General features: G+C 36.8%; 1 long non-coding RNA gene across 1 annotated transcript in view; it reads left to right on the top strand.

Annotated features, from left to right (window-relative positions):
* The window catches only part of LOC139180234 (uncharacterized), a 338,096-nt gene that overhangs the window by 287,961 nt on the left and 33,915 nt on the right, over nt 1–16,220 (top strand). The gene's annotated exons all lie outside the window — the stretch shown is intronic.

Here is a 16,220-nt window from a genome sequence, read left to right as displayed (position 1 = left end):
GGTATTAAGAATTTTCCATCTCTTTTAGAATTTTCCAGTTTGTTGTGATCCATACAGTCAAAGGCTTTAGTGTAGTCACTGAAGCAGAAATAGATGTTTTTCTGGAATTCTCTTGTTTTTTCGATGATCCAACAAATGTTGGCAATTTGATCTCTGGCTCCTCTGCCTTTTCTAAACTCAGCTTGTGCATTGTTGAGTTGTGCAAGCCCCTTTACCATGACAAGGCTGGAATCCATGAAGGGGACACTTTCCTCCTAGGAATTTGGAATTGGGTCTCAAGAGGCTCTATCATTAGAATAAGTGTGCAGATATGGAAATAAGCTGAATCACATACAAGGTAAATTAATAGAATTAAGACTCATTAACTTTTACTGCAGATGTTCCAGGTGACATCTGATTCCTACCACCCTGGATACTTTTATTTATTTTTATTTAAATAACTGTGATATAATTGGCAAATAAAATTGTAAGATATTTAAAGTATACAATGTGATGATTTAATATAGTATATATTGTGGAAGTATTCCCCCACTTATTTAAATAATATATCTACTCTCTCACCAAATTTTAATTATACAATACAGTGTTATCAATTATAGTTACCACGTTATATATTTGATACTCAGACCTTATAACCAAACATTAGTATCTTTTTACTAATGTTTTCCTACTCGCTACACCCCTGAGCTCCTTGGCAACCAGTTTTCTATTCTCCATTTCTATTATTTCAAAAGTTTTTAAGATGCTACATATTAGTGAAACCATACAGTATTTTCTTTTTCTGCCTTACTTATTTCACTTAGTGTAGTGCCCTCAAGGTCCATCCATATTGTTCCAAGTGCCAAGATTTCCTTATTCTCTAAGGCGGAACAATATTCCACAGTGTGTGTGTTTGTGTGTATACACACATTTTATTTATTTATTCGTCTGTCTATAGACACTTAAGTTGTCTGAGTATCTTTAAATATTCATTGAATTACATGTTATTTGTAGCTTTATGATAATGTCTCTCTTCTCAGTCCTCTCAATCTGCCCACACATTTTGAGAAAGACTGAATGGTTTCTTGTTCCTTGCCACCATAAAATTCTTGTACATTCAGTTCATTTCAGTTCAGTTCAATCACTCAGTTGTGTCCGACTCTTTGCGACCCCATGAATCACAGCACTCAATGCCTCCCTGTCCATCACCAACTCCCGGAGTTCACTCAAACTCATGTCCATCGAATCGGTGATGCCATCCAGCTATCTCATCCTCTGTCGTCCCCTTCTCCTCCTGCCCCCAATCCCTCCCAGCATCAGAGTCTTTTCCAGTGAGTTAACTCTTCGCATGAGGTGGCCAAACTACTGGAGTTTCAGCTTTAGCATCATTCTTTCCAAAGAACACCCAGGGCTGATCTCCTTTAGAATGGACTGGTTGGATCTCCTTGCAGTCCAAGGGACTCTCAAGAGTCTTCTCCAACACCACAGTTCAAAAGCATCAATTCTTCGGCACTCAGCTTTCTTCACAGTCCAACTCTCACATCCATACATGAGCACTGGAAAAACCATAGCCTTGACTAGATGGACCTTTGTTGGCAAAGTAATGTCTCTGCTTTTCAATATGCTATCCAGGTTGGTCATAACTTTCCTTCCAAGGAGTAAGCGTCTTTTAATTTCATGGCTGCAGTCACCATCTGCAGTGATTTTGGAGCCTAAAAAAATGAAGTCTGACCCTGTGTCCACTGTTTCCCCATCTATTTGCTATGAAGTGATGGGATCAGATGTCATGATCTTTGTTTTCTGAATGTTGAGCTTTAAGCCAACTTTTTCACTCTCCTCTTTCACTTTCATCAAGAGGCTTTTGAGTTACTGTTCACTTTCTGCCATAAGGGTGGTGTCATCTTTTATTATTTCTCAGATAAAAAATTAAAGAGGTCAAACCTTGTCAAAAGTGCCACAACTAGGAAGAGGCACAGTCTAAATACAAAAGAACAGGAGTGATTATTTTTCAAAAAGAAGAAGCATTGCTAAAAATGATACTCATTGATAATAACAGATTCTTTCCAATTTAACTTCTATAAAAGTGGGGAGGGGAAAATCAACTTTACCTCAGAAAATGTATATCAACTGAAGTTTAGTAGACAAGATGGTAGTAGTGTTAGTCACTCAGTTGTGTCCAAGTCTCTGCGACCCCATGGACTGTAGCCCACCAGGCTCCTCTGTCCATGGGATTCTCCAGGCAGGAATACCGGAGTGGGTTGCTGTGCTCTCCTCCAGGGGATCTTCCCAACCTAGGGATTAAACTCAGGCCTCCTGCATTCCAGGCAAATTCTTTAACATTTGAGTTACCCAGGGAGAAGGCAAGGTACTTGAGTACAGCTTCCTTCCTCGAGACATGGCAGCTGTAGTTGCCACCACTGGTCTTCTCTGTATTTTCCCAAGTCTCTCATCCCCAGAGAGCAGGCATTAGCTGGATGAGCACTTTCTTACCTTAAGGTGTCAGACTGCTATGTCCGATGACAGAGGTGAGAAACCTAAGCTAGTAATATTTTGCAGCAAGAGAACATCCATAGGATTTCTTTTAATCAGCCTTTGGAAGCCACTTCTAGTACAGATTTTCATAGCTCTGGTTTATCACTAATTTAATTATGCTTCTGGAATGGATTATGTGTTAATTTTAGAATTCCTTAGGCTTGGTTACAATTTTATGGCTACCTTAAACCTTCCTCAAGGGCCTAATTTTCATAGAGCAATCAAGTGCAAGCATTAAGTAAGACCAGGGGTCATTCATTCTCCTCTCTTTTCTGCAAGCAGTACTTTTATAGAGCTTTCAGAAACTGTGAGGAGGGAGCACCTGAAACCACTTCCTTTTACTGCTGAACTGCTTCTCCTATCAGACTGCTCATTAATTATGCCAATTACATTTTGAACAGTACTAGAAAGTGCAAAGGGTAAAATACGAATCAATATATGATTTTAGTACTTGATTTTGTCCAGAATTTTATATTCCTTTAGGGTTATTTCTGCTCAAAAACAAAGTGTCTATAAAACTTCTATTATTATTTTTGCTTCTAAACTGCATGTATTGACTACCTCCAGAGCTCTACCATACAGAGCTTAATAAAGTCTTTTATGTTCAAGACATATACATGTATGCTTGGTAATAAGACAAGCCATATGTAAAATAACAATCTCCTCTGTGAATGTTGTGCTTGATAAGAAATAAAATGGATACCCATGCAACCACCCCCCAGCTTAAAAAATAGATTTTTCCCCCCATAACCTGAAGCCCCCTTGTGTCTCTACCAGGTAATAATCCTCTCACATGACCTAATGGTAATCTGTCCTTATCCTGAATTGTGTATCCATTGTTCCTTTTCTTTTCTTTATAATTTATCCATTTTATGTATACTTCACACACCTGTGTTTGAATTGTATACCAATAGAAGTGGCTCAGATGGTAAAGACTCTGCCTGCATTGCAGGAGGCCCGTTTTCAATCCCTGGGTTGGGAAGATTCCCTGGTGAAGGGAATGGCTACCCACTCCTAGTATTCTTGTCTGGAAAATTCCACAGACAGAGGAGATTGGCAAGCTATAGTCCATGGGGTTGCAAAGAGTCAGACATGATTGAGCGACTAACACTAACAAAATTACTCTATATTTTTAAAATCTTTTTTGCTAAAAAATACCTAAGATTTATCCATTTTGATTCACGCAATATGCTAGAGGCCCATTCTATATATCATTCATGCTATTCATTATTATTGTTGTAAAGCATTTGATTATATGGTCATGAGACTTTGTTTACTTAGTTCATAGATACTTAGGTTATTTGAAATGTGTTGCCCTTATAAACAATGTGGCTGAGAACATTCTCATATCAATCACTATTGCCACATATAAGAGTTTCTCTAGGGAAATTATCCCACGTCCCCATTTCCATGTAATAAAACACAAATATCCATTTGTCATACTGGAAAAACAGTTAGATCTGCTCACAGGAGAGGGTGACTAGCCTAGGGGCTCTGGCTGCTCTCAGCCCTGTTTTCCCCCCTAAGTGGAGCTCTCAGGTGTATCCATAACCCATTCATGGTATCATATGCCCAGATGATATCCAGGAATGAATTGTGCCATCTTCAGGAATAAACATCCTAATTTTTCTGAATAAGGCCAAATGGTTTTGAAAAAAAAAAAAAAAAGATATATCAATGCAGCAGGAAAAGACTGTTACAGATAGGGATAATTGAAAAGAACTTAAATATTAAGTTAATAAATGAGTATTTTAAAAATTATAGGCAGAGAAAAGAGGAGGGCAGAGCACCCTGGGACTAGGAGCCTCTGAGAGTTGTCTGGATCAGAAGGGAAGAGTCAGGATAATGAGCTGCTGTAAAAACCGAGAGACTGCAGCTACAGGAGAGCAGCAGTGGCCTTACTCAGACACAGCCTGACATTGGGGCCTCTAAGGAAGGAAGCCAGGGAAATCAAAACTCCACATCTGATCTGCTGGTCTCTCCCATTGACCAAACCCCCTAGAAGCAAAAAGCAAGAAACACACTCAATGTAGAAATTAAAAATCACCCTTCTGGCCTTCAGAGAAGGATGGAGGAAAAGTGGAGAATGGATACAGAGTGGTAAATGAAAAATCACAGTAATAGTAATTTACACTCCTGTTAGACATGTGTATTCCAATGATTCCTACTCTTGCTAGCAATTTTTATTATGCAGCAATTATATATGATACCTATTGCATAGATATTATGTCTCCATTTATTTAGATATTTTAAAATCTTTCAGCAAACTTTTCTCCATAGAGATTTAGTGCATCTTTTGCTAATTTAATCTTTGGGATAGCAATTGATCAAGAACTCAAATTATCACTTTAAAATGGTTGTTTTAATTAGTATTGTTTTTAATAATGACAAATTATTGTACATGTTTTCTTATTTTTATTGGACATTACTTATAGTGTTCTCTTCATTTTTCATTTTTTATTGGGCTTACAATCTTTTTACCTTTTGGCGCATTCATTAAATATATCAGATTTTTACTGCAAGTGCAACAAATGTGTTTTTACTATAAATGCACAAATGTTTTCTCTGAGTCTATGAAGCTTATGAACATAAATTCTTAATTTTACATTGATTTAATGATCAAGTTCTCACTTCTTATATTTATTTTTCAGTGTGTGTTTTAAGAAATGTTTTTCTTGAAGTCATACGTTTATTCTTTAATATTCTTCCCTAAATTATCAAAATTTAAGTTTTTAATCCATTGGAATTTTTGTGTGTGTATGGTATGAGGAAAGGATCTGATTTTACCTTTTGCTATATGATTTTTTCCCCAGATGCATTTATTGAGCCATTAATCTATATGACAAATGCTAATAATTTCAAATATCAAACCCCCAAAAAAGTATTGGACTGCTTCAGGGCACTGTACCAGTTTTATTCCATTAATTTATTGTGCTCATGTTGAACTAATAGAAAACCATCTTAATTAATAAAAATTTTAAACAACTATTGATTTGGTCAGGTAATCCATCTTCTTTAATCTTTCCTATGAATTATCTAGATTGATGCGATCAAATAGATCTTTATATGATGCTGGAGCTGTTCTGTATCTGCACTGTGCAATCCACTGACCTCTAGCTATACATTAGTCATGAGCACTTGAAATGTGTCTCATGTGAGTGAGTAACCGAACTTTTGTCATAGTCGTCAGCTACCTCATTGGACAGCCCATATCCATGATCCCTAGCATGTTTTGTCTTTCATATAAATATCTTATAAATTTCCTTGAATATCCTGTTGCAAGGCTGCTTCAGATAGCATTGTATCAAGTGTTCAAAATAATTGTAACTAAGATCATTAATATGGAAATTTCTATTCATAAATTTGGAATATTTCTCAATTTACAGAGATATTATAAAGTCTTTTAACAAAACATTATAACATTTTCCATGAGAGTATTTTAAATTTTTGTCCATGTATCCCTGTCGTTTTTTTGTTGTTGCTAATGGAAATAGCATATTTTATGTTACATTTTTTTTCTTCTTTTTTTTTTATTTTATTTTTAAACTTTACAATATTGTATTAGTTTTGCCAAGTATCAAAATGGATCCACCACAGGTATACATGTGTTCCCCATCTGAACCCTCCTCCCTCCTCCCTCACCATACCATCCCTCTGGGTCGTCCCAGTGCACCAGCTCCAAGCATCCAGTATCGTGCATCGAACCTGGACTGGCGACTCGTTTCATACATGATATTATACATGTTTCAATGCCATTCTCCCAAATCTTCCCACCCTCTCCCTCTCCCACAGAGTCCATAAGACTGTTCTATACATCAGTGTCTCTTTTGCTGTCTCGTACACAGGGTTATTGTTATCATCTTTCTAAATTCCATATATATGCGTTAGTATACTGTATTGGTGTTTTTCTTTCTGGCTTACTTCACTCTGTATAATAGGCTCCAGTTTCATCCACCTCATTAGAACTGATTCAAATGTATTCTTTTTAATGGCTGAGTAATACTCCATTGTGTATATGTACCACAGCTTTCTTATCCATTCATCTGCTGATGGACATCTAGGTTGCTTCCATGTCCTGGCTATTATAAACAGTGCTGCGATGAACATTGGGGCACATGTGTCTCTTTCCCTTCTGGTTTCCTCAGTGTGTATGCCCAGCAGTGGGATTGCTGGATCATAAGGCAGTTCTAGTTCCAGTTTTTTAAGGAATCTCCACACTCTTCTCCATAGTGGCTGTACTAGTTTGCATTCCCACCAACAGTGTAAGAGGGTTCCCTTTTCTCCACACCCTCTCCAGCATTTATTGCTTGTAGACTTTTGGATCGCAGCCATTCTGACTGATGTGAAATGGTACATCATAGTGGTTTTGATTTGCATTTCTCTGATAATGAGTGATGTTGAGCATCTTTTCATGTGTTTGTTAGCCATCTGTGTGTCTTCTTTGGAGAAATGTCTATTTAGTTCTTTGGTCCATTTTTTGATTGGGTCATTTATTTTTCTGGAGTTGAGCTGTAGGAGTTGCTTGTATATTTTTGAGATTAGTTGTTTGTCAGTTGCTTCATTTGCTATTATTTTCTCCCATTCTGAAGGCTGTCTTTTCACCTTGCTAATAGTTTCCTTTGATGTGCAGAAGCTTTTAAGTTTAATTAGGTCCCATTTGTTTATTTTTGCTTTTATTTCCAATATTCTGGGAGGTGGGTCATAGAGGATCCTGCTGTGATGTATGTCAGAGAGTGTTTTGCCTGTGTTCTCCTCTAGGAGTTTTATAGTTTCTGGTCTTAGGTTTAGATCTTTAATCTATTTTGAGTTTATTTTTGTGTATGGTATTAGAAAGTGTTCTAGTTTCATTCTTTTACAAGTGGTTGACCAGATTTCTCAGCACCACTTGTTAAAAGAGATTGTCTTTAATCCATTGTATATCCTTGCCTCCTTTGTCAAAAATAAGGTGTCCATATGTGAGTGGATTTATCTCTGGGCTTTCTATTTTGTTCCATTGATCTATATTTCTGTCTTTGTGCCAGTACCATACTGTCTTGATAACTGTGGCTTTGTAGTAGAGCCTGAAGTCAGGTAGGTTGATTCCTCCAGTTCCATTCTTCTTTCTCAAGATTGCTTTGGCTATTCGAGGTTTTTTGTATTTCCATACAAATTGTGAAATTATTTGTTCTAGCTCTGTAAAGAATACCATTGGTAGCTTGATAGGGATTGCATTGAATCTATAAATTGCTTTGGGTAGTATACTCATTTTCACTATATTGATACTTCCAATCCATGAACATGGTATATTTCTCCATCTATTAGTGTCCTCTTTGATTTCTTTCACCAGTGTTTTATACTTTTCTATATATAGGTCTTTAGTTTCTTTAGGTAGATATATTCCTAAGTATTTTATTCTTTCCGTTGCAATGGTGAATGGAATTGTTTCCTTAATTTCTCTTTCTGTTTTCTCATTATTAGTGTATAGGAATGCAAGGGATTTCTGTGTGTTGATTTAATATCCTGCAACTTTACTATATTCATTGATTAGTTCTAGTAATTTTCTGGTGGAATCTTTAGGGTTTTCTATGTAGAGGATCATGTCATCTGCAAATAGTGAGAGTTTTACTTCTTCTTTTCCCATTTGGATTCCTTTTATTTCTTTTTCTGCTCTGATTGCTGTGGCCAAAACTTCCAAAACTATGTTGAATAGTAATGGTGAAAGTGGGCACCCTTGTCTTGTTCCTGACTTTAGAGGAAATGCTTTCAACTTTTCACCATTGAGGATAATGTTTTCTGTGGGTTTCTCATATAGCTTTTATTATGTTGAGGTATGTTCCTTCTATTCCTGCTTTCTGGAGAGTTTTTATCATAAATGGATGTTGAATTTTGTCAAAGGTTTTCTCTGCATCTATTGAGATAACTATATGGTTTTTATTTTTCAATATGTTAATGTGGTGTATTACATTGATTGATTTGCGGATATTGAAGAATCCTTGCATCCCTGGGATAAAGCCCACTTGGTCATGGTGTATGATCTTTTTAATGTGTTGTTGAATTCTGATTGCTAGAATTTTGTTAAGGATTTTTGCGTCTATGTTCACCAGTGATATTGGCCTGTAGGTTTCTTTTTTTGTGGCATCTTTGTCAGGTTTTGGTATTAGGGTGATGGTGGCCTCATAGAATGAGTTTGGAAGTTTACTTTCCTCTGCAAATTTCTGGAAGAGTTTGAGCAGGATAGGTGTTAGCTCTTCTCTAAATTTTTGGTAGAATTCAGCTGTGAAGCCATCTGGACCTGAGCTTTTGTTTGCTGGAAGATTTTTGATTACAGTTTCAATTTCCGTGCTTGTGATGGGTCTGTTAAGATTTTCTATTTCTTCCTGGTCCAGTTTTGGAAAGTTGTACTTTTCTAAGAATTTGTCCATTTCTTCCACGTTGTCCATTTTATTGGCATATAATTGTTGATAGTAGTCTCTTATGATCCTTTGTATTTCTGTGTTGTCTGTTGTCTGTTCTGTGTTGTCACAACAGACAATCTAATTTTATTGATTTGATTTTTCTCCCTTTGTTTCTTGATGAGTCTGGCTAATGGTTTGTCAATTTTATTTATCCTTTCAAAGAACCAGCTTTTGGCTTTGTTGATTTTTGCTATGGTCTCTTTTGTTTCTTTTGCATTTATTTCTGCTCTAATTTTTAAGATTTCTTTCCTTCTACTAACCCTGGGGTTCTTCATTTCTTCCTTTTCTAGTTGCTTTAGATGTAGAATTAGATTATTTATTTGACTTTTTTCTTGTTTCTTGAGGTATGCCTGTATTGCTATGAACTTCCCCTTAGGACTGCTTTTACAGTGTCCCACAGGTTTTGGGTTGTTGTGTTTTCATTTTCATTCTTTTCTATGCAAATTTTGATTTTTTTTTATTTCTTCTGTGATTTGTTGGTTATTCAGCAGCGTGTTGTTCAGCCTCCATATGTTGGAATTTTTAACAGTTTTTCTCCTGTAATTGAGATTTAATCTTACTGCATTGTGGTTAGAAAAGATGCTTGGAATGATTTCTATTTTTTTGAATTTACCAAGGCTAGCTTTATGGCCCAGGATGTGATCTGTCCTGGAGAAGGTTCCATGTGCACTTGAGAAAAAGGTGAACTTCATTGTTTTGGGATGAAATGTCCTATAGATATCAATTAGGTCTAACTGGTCTATTGTATCATTTAAAGTTTGTGTTTCCTTGTTAATATTCTGTTTAGTTGATCTATCCATAGGTGTGAGTGGGGTATTAAAGTCTCCCACTATTATTGTGTTATTGTTAATTTCTCCTTTCATACTTGTTAGCATTTGTCTTACATACTGTGGTGCTCCCGTGTTGGGTGCATATATATTTATAATTGTTATATCTTCTTCTTGGATTGATCCTTTGATCATTATGTAGTGGCCATCTTTGTCTCTTTTCACAGCCTTTGTTTTAAAGTCTAGATTTAAAAATCTAATATGAGTATTGCTACTCCTGCTTTCTTTTGGTCCCTATTTGCATGGAAAATCTTTTTCTAGCCCTTCACTTTCAGTCTGTACGTGTCCCCTGTTTTGAGGTGGGTCTCTTGTAGACAACATATGTAGGGGTCTTGTTTTTGTATCCATTCAGCCAGTCTTTGTCTTTTGGTTGGGGCATTCAACCCATTTACGTTTAAGGTAATTACTGATAAATATGATCCCGTTGCCATTTACTTTACTGTTTTGGGTTCGAATTTATACACCGTTTTTGTGTTTCCTGTCTAGAGAATATCCTTTAGTATTTGTTGGAGAGCTGGTTTGGTGGTGCAGAATTCTCTCAGCTTTTGCTTGTCTGAAAAGCTTTTGATTTCTCCTTCATATTTGAATGAGATCCTTGCTGGGTACAATAATCTGGGCTGTAGGTTATTTTCTTTCATCATTTTAAGTATGTCTTGCCATTCCCTCCTGGCTTGAAGAGTTTCTGTTGAAAGATCAGCTGTTATCCTTATGGGAATTTCCTTGTGTGTTATTTGTTGTTTTTCCCTTGCTGCTTTTGATATTTGTTCTTTGTGTTTGATCTTGGTTAATTTGATTAACATGTGTCTTGGGGTGTTTTGCCTTGGGTTTATCCTGTTTGGGACTCTCTGGGTTTCTTGGACTTAGGTGATGATTTCCTTCCCCATTTTAGGGAAGTTTTCAACTATTATCTCCTCAAGTATTTTCTCATGGTCTTTCTTTTTGTCTTCTTCTTCTGGGACCCCTATGATTCGAATGTTGTTGTGTTTAATATTGTCCTGGAGGTCTCTGAGATTGTCCTCATTTCTTTTAATTCGTTTTTATTTTTTCCTCTCTGATTCATTTATTTCTACCATTCTATCTTCTAGTTCACTAATCCTATCTTCTGCCTCTGTTATTCTACTATTTGTTGCCTCCAGAGTGTTTTTAATTTCATTTATTGCATTATTCATTATATATTGACTCGTTTATTTCTTCTAGGTCCTTGTTAAACCTTTCTTGCATCTTCTCAATCCTTGTCTCCAGGCTATTTATCTGTGATTCCATTTTGATTTCAAGAGTTTGGATCAATTTCACTATCATTATTTGGAATTCTTTATCAGGTAGATTCCCTATCTCTTCCTCTTTTGTTTGGTTTGGTGGGCATTTATCCTGTTCCTTTATCTGCTGGGTATTCCTCTGTCTCTTCATCTAGTTTAAATTGCTGATTTTGGGGTGTCTTTTCTGTATTCTGGCAGTTTGTGGAGTTCTCTTTATTGTGGCTTTTCCTCGCTGTCTGTGGGTTTGTACAGGTGGCTTGTCAAGGTTTCCTGGTTAGGGAAGCTTGTGTTGGTGTTCTGGTGGGTGGAGCTGTATTTCTTCTCTCTGGAGTGCAATGAAGTGTCCAGTAATGAGTTATGAGATGTCTGTGGTTTTGGGGTGACTTTGGGCAGCCTGTATCTTGGAGCTCAGGGCTGTGTTCCTTTGTTGCTGGAGAATTTGCTTGGTATGTTTGCCCTGGAACTTGTTGGCCCTTGTGTGGTGCTTGGTTTCAGTGTCGGTATGGAGGCATTTGATGAGCTCCTGTCAATTAATGTTCCTTGGAGTCAGGAGTTCCCTGGAGTCAGGGTTTGGACTTAAGCCTCCTGCTTCCAGTTATTGGTCTTATTTTTACAGTAGTTTCAAAACTTCTCCTTCTATACAGCACCATTGATAAAACATCTACGTTAAAGATGAAAAGTTTCTCTACTGTGAGGGTCACCCAGAGAGGTTCACAGCGTTACATGGAGAAGAGAAGAGGGAGGAGGGAGTTAGAGGTGACCCAAATGAGATGAGTTGGAGTCAATAGTGGAGAGAGTGGGCTAGCCAGTAATCACTTCCTTATGTGCACTCCACAACTGGACCGCTCAGAGATGTTCATGGAGTTATACAGAGAAGAGAAGATGGAGGAAGGAGACAGAGGTGGCCAGGAGGATAAAAGCGGGGAATGAAAAGGAGGGAGACAGATCCAGCCACTAATCAGTTCCCTAAGTGTTCTCCACCGTCTAGAACACACAGAAATTCACAGACTTGGGTAGAGTAGAGAGGGGTTAGGGAGGAGACACAGGTGACCTGGTGGAGAAAAAGGAGAGTCCAAAGGGAAAGAGAGCAGTCAAGCCAGTAATCTCGCTCCCTAGTGAAAAATGGGTACTGAAGATTGGGTTCTTAAAGGTACAAAATTGGTAACAAATGCATAGAAGCAAAAATTAAAAATCTAGAGTAGAGTTTGGAATTTCCAAAATATGATGTTAAAGAAAAGAAGAAGGAAAAGAAAGAGAGAAAAAAACGAACAAACAAAAACAAACAAGGTCGCGAAAATTATAAAGAAAATATAGGTACAAAATTGATAACTAATACGAAAAAGCAAAAGTTAAAAATCTAAAGTAGAGTTTGGAATTTCAAAAATACAATGTTAAAAAAAAGAAGAAGAAAAAGAAAGAGAGAAAAAAAAACAAAGTTGTAAAAATTATAAAGAAAATACAGGTACAAAATTGATATCAAATACCAAAAAGCATAAATTAAAAATCTAGAGTAGAGTTTGGAATTTCAGATATACAGTGTTATACAAAAGAAGAGAAAGAAACATAGAAAAAAAAAAGTCACAGAGATTATAAAAAAAACTATAGGTACAAAATTGATAACAAATACCAAAAGCTAAAATTAAAAATCTAGAGTAGAGTTTGGAATTTCAAACATACAATGTTAAAGAAAAAAAGGGGAAAAAAAAAGGTCAAAAAATTATAAAATATATATATATATATATGAAGTTTGCTGTAAAAAAAAAGGGTCTTTTTTTTGGCAAAGTAATAAGTTATAAAAGTGAAAATTAAAGGAATAATAGAGGACTTAAAAATTTTTTTTAATTAAAAAAAAAAAAAGAATAATCGTAAAAATAGTAAAAATATATCTAGGACTTTCTCTGGTTTTGTTGTGAGTATTGTGAGTTCAGTTCATTTTTGGCTAGTTCCTTGGTCTGACTTATATTTCTCAAGATCTATAGGCCCCTTCCTATGTAATCGGTAGTAACCACAGGGTTTAAATCTATTGCCTGTAGCTTCCAAGGTGGTTCCCTCTGTTATAGCTTCTTCTGTTTGCTGGTCTCTTCAGTGTCTGGTTTCTGCCCTGACACAAAGGGGACGGTGGAGGACACTTTTTTTTTTTTTTTTTTTTAGGCTCACTTGTTCAGTCACACTGTGGGGAGGGAGGGAGGGATGCTGCAAACAAATAACACTAGTGCGTGCTCGCAGTGCCTCAGCCACACTGGGTCTGCCCCCGCTCACGGCACGTGTAGCCTCCCTGCCCACACTGCTCAGGCTCTAGGTTGCTCCTCTGGGAACCATCCGTGGCCGGCCCTGGGCTGCCTGCACCTCCCAGGTCCAAGCCGCTCAGGATCAGGCACTCGGGTAATCCTCAGAGGCGCAGACTTGGTTGGGCCTGCGTTTTGTGCCCTTCCCAGGTCCGAGCAGCTCAGGTGATGAGGTGTTTGGGGAGCGCGATTGCTGCGACTTATCGCCTCCCCGCGGCTTGGTTATCTAGGCGTACAACCGGCGCACCTTCTCAGGCAGATGTTGACCATCCAGATCCCCAAGAAGTTTTAGTTAGCAAAGAAGCCTGCTTACAGGCTTATCTACATTTATAGATAATGTCTCTCTGGGGCTGCAATTGCCCGCTTCCGGCTCTGGCTGCCTGTCACCGGAGGGGGAAGGTCTGCAGCCAGCTATCTCTGTTCAGTCCTTTGTTCCGTGCGCGGGCCTGGAGATGTCTTAGGTTAGGGCTGGCTTTTCACGTAGTAGATACCCCACAGTCTGGTTTGCTAGCCCAAATTATTTCGCTCAGATAGTGCTCAGGGTATTCAGGCCAGGTCCTTACCATAAGCGATGCAGCCCGCGCCGTGCCTCCCTGCCCAGCCCCCGCTTGCTAATGGCGTGTGCAGGCGTCTGTGCTGCTTCTCCGCTGGGGGAGTTACCGTAGGGCTCGCAATCAGTGGGTTTTAATTGTTTATTTATTTTTCCTCCCTGTTATGTTGCCCTCTGTGCTTCCAAAGCTCAGCACAGATTCGGTAGTGAGAAGGTTTCCTGGTGTTTGGAAACTTCTCTCTTTTTAAGACTCCCTTCCCGGGACGGAACTCTGTCCCTCCCTCTTTTGTCTCTTTTTTTGTCTTTTATATTTTTTCCTACCTCCTTTCGAAGACTTGGGTTGCTTTTCTGGGTGTCTGATGTCCTCTGCCGGCATTCAGAAGTTGTTTTGTGGAATTTACTCGGTGTTTAAATGTTCTTTTGATGAATTTGTGGGGGAGAAAGTGTTCTCCCCATCCTACTCCTCCGCCATCTTGGCTCCTCCCCCTATGTTACATTTTTTAATTGATTTATTGCTGGTATATAGAAATAGGTTTTTATGTCTTGCAGATTGATAAACTATTATTTCTGATAATTCATGGGATTATATTTGCATAATTTGAAGATGTGCAAATATTTTTTTCTTTTCTAATTGAAAAAATATTTCCCGTGTCTCATTGTACTGACCAAAATGTTGAAAGTGCTAAAAAGAATACTTTTGTAATGATCAGGATTTTAAACAGAATTGATTTTGTTATTTCACCACTCAGCTTAGAGTTTTTATAAGCATCTTTTATTAAGTCAAACAAGTTAATTTCTATTCCTGGTTTATTATAAGTTTTTATTATGAATGGGGTTGGATTTTATTATTGCTTTCTGTATGTCTATTGATATAACCATATAATTTACTTCCATTAAAGTAGTGTAGTGAATTATATTAATAGATTTCCTGGGACTAAATTACCTTTGCATTTCTGGATAAACACAATTTGCATTTTGCTAGATATGATTTTTTTAATGTTGTTTTGGACTTTTTATGTTGAGGGGTATAAATCTGTAATTTTCTTTCTTAGGTTACAATTTTCTGAGTTGGGTATCATAGTATACAAGAGGCATAAAATATTTCTTCTCTTTTCCTGTTTTCTGGAAAAGTCTATATACTGTTTCAACCCCCTGGTCCATGAGTGTTAGGCAGAAAATTTCCTTGGCCTAATACTTTCCTTTGTTAGGTGTCTAACATGTTACTAAATATTTTACTAGATATAAGATTGTTTGAATTATATGTTTGTTAAGCTAATTTCGAAATTAAAAGTTATTTGTAAATTTGTTCTATAATTTATCTATTTCATATAATTCTAAGACTTATTGCCATGATGTTGTCCAAATATGCAGTTTTTATTCTACACTTCTGCACGTGTTGTTATATCTCTCTTTCCTTTCTTGATACTATTTGTTCCATTTCTCTTGCTCTCTCTTTCTCACCTGGGATCATTCTTGCCAAAGAAATTTGTCAATGTTATTATTCTCATCAGTAAGCTAATTTTGGGCTTGGTTGATTGTCTAGATATGGTTTTATCTCAATCTTTCATTTTATTTATATTTTTTATTTTTAAAATTTTTATTATTTTCATTTCTTCTGCTCTCTTGTGGACTTTTTTTCCCTGTTTGGCTTACTTTCTAATTTAGGTGTTTAACTTCCCCATATTTACTCTTCTTTCTTTTCTAAAATAATGTTAATACTTTAAGTTACAAATTCCCCTTTAAATAACATCTTCTCTATATCCCATGTATTAAGCTTATAGAAGCATTATAATTATCATTCAGCTCAAGTGATAATTTGGTATTTTTGGATTTCAAGCATTTTCTTCTTTCACCAATGAGCTTAATGTCCCATTTTTGTGTAATTTCCCAGGGTCTAGTTGTGGGGCTTTTTGTTACTTTTTTGATATTTAGTTATGTTTATATATAATTTCAGTTTCACCAGAAAGTATTTTCTTATGAGATTAACAGTTTGATATTTACCGGTGTGTGAATTGTGACCTCCTCCTTGGTTTTGCTCTCTAATATGTAAATGAAGGGAATGTATATTCTTCAAAATGGGATGTAATTAATATTTCATATACTCCCATAGATGTTCCTCAAAAAATCAGTTTCTTTACTGACCCTTTTTTTTGTACTTGGTCTTTAATGACTGTAAGTTGTTCATTAAAATCTCCTCCCTATGGTGATGTTTCTTTCCCACTTTGAAATTATATCACTAGGTGCATGCAAGTTCAGAATTGCTACATATTTCTGATAATTAGAATATTTATTAATAGTTAAAGACCTTCCTTATCTCTAGTAATATTGAAACTCTATATTGTAGGATAAATATAGTT

The sequence above is a fragment of the Bos indicus genome, chromosome 27 (assembly GCF_029378745.1).
Source record: "Bos indicus isolate NIAB-ARS_2022 breed Sahiwal x Tharparkar chromosome 27, NIAB-ARS_B.indTharparkar_mat_pri_1.0, whole genome shotgun sequence".
Lineage (NCBI taxonomy): Eukaryota > Metazoa > Chordata > Mammalia > Artiodactyla > Bovidae > Bos > Bos indicus.
The sequence above is the reverse complement of the archived record's forward strand: the minus strand, read 5'-3'. Positions and strand labels throughout refer to the sequence as shown.